The sequence below is a fragment of the Etheostoma spectabile genome, chromosome 11, assembly GCF_008692095.1.
Source record: "Etheostoma spectabile isolate EspeVRDwgs_2016 chromosome 11, UIUC_Espe_1.0, whole genome shotgun sequence".
Taxonomy (NCBI): Eukaryota; Metazoa; Chordata; class Actinopteri; order Perciformes; family Percidae; genus Etheostoma; species Etheostoma spectabile.
The window spans coordinates 19,812,167-19,812,575 of NC_045743.1; the positions used below are offsets into that span (position 1 = coordinate 19,812,167).

The 409-nt window shown below is 41.8% G+C and overlaps 1 long non-coding RNA gene across 1 annotated transcript in view; it reads right to left on the bottom strand.

The window, feature by feature from the left end:
- LOC116697572 (uncharacterized) overlaps positions 1 to 409 on the bottom strand; it is a 16,831-nt gene that overhangs the window by 15,495 nt on the left and 927 nt on the right. The window lies entirely within an intron of this gene.

Genomic DNA, 409 nt, shown 5'->3' on the forward strand with positions numbered 1-409 from the left:
GAAGTGTCCTTGGGCAAGACACTGAACCCTGAGTTGCCATCGGTGTGTGACTGTTTATCTAATGAGCAGGTGGCACCTTGTACGGCAGCCCGCTACAGTGTATGATTGTGTGTGAAAGGTGAATGTTTCCTGTATGACGTAAAAGTGCTTTGAGTAGTCGTTAAGACTAGAAAAGCGCTATATAAATACAGCACATTTACATTTATATCTGGAATAAACTCCCAGAAACCTGCAGATCCGCTGCTACTCTCAGTTCTTTTAAATCAAGGCTGAAGACCTTTCTTTGTGATGTTGCCTTTCTTTAAATTACTGTTCTTTTCTTTAATGTTTAATAGGGATGAGCCGAGTACTCGGCTGAAACGAGTATCCGGTCCGGATAAAGCACTTTTGCCGAGTACAAGTATTATAC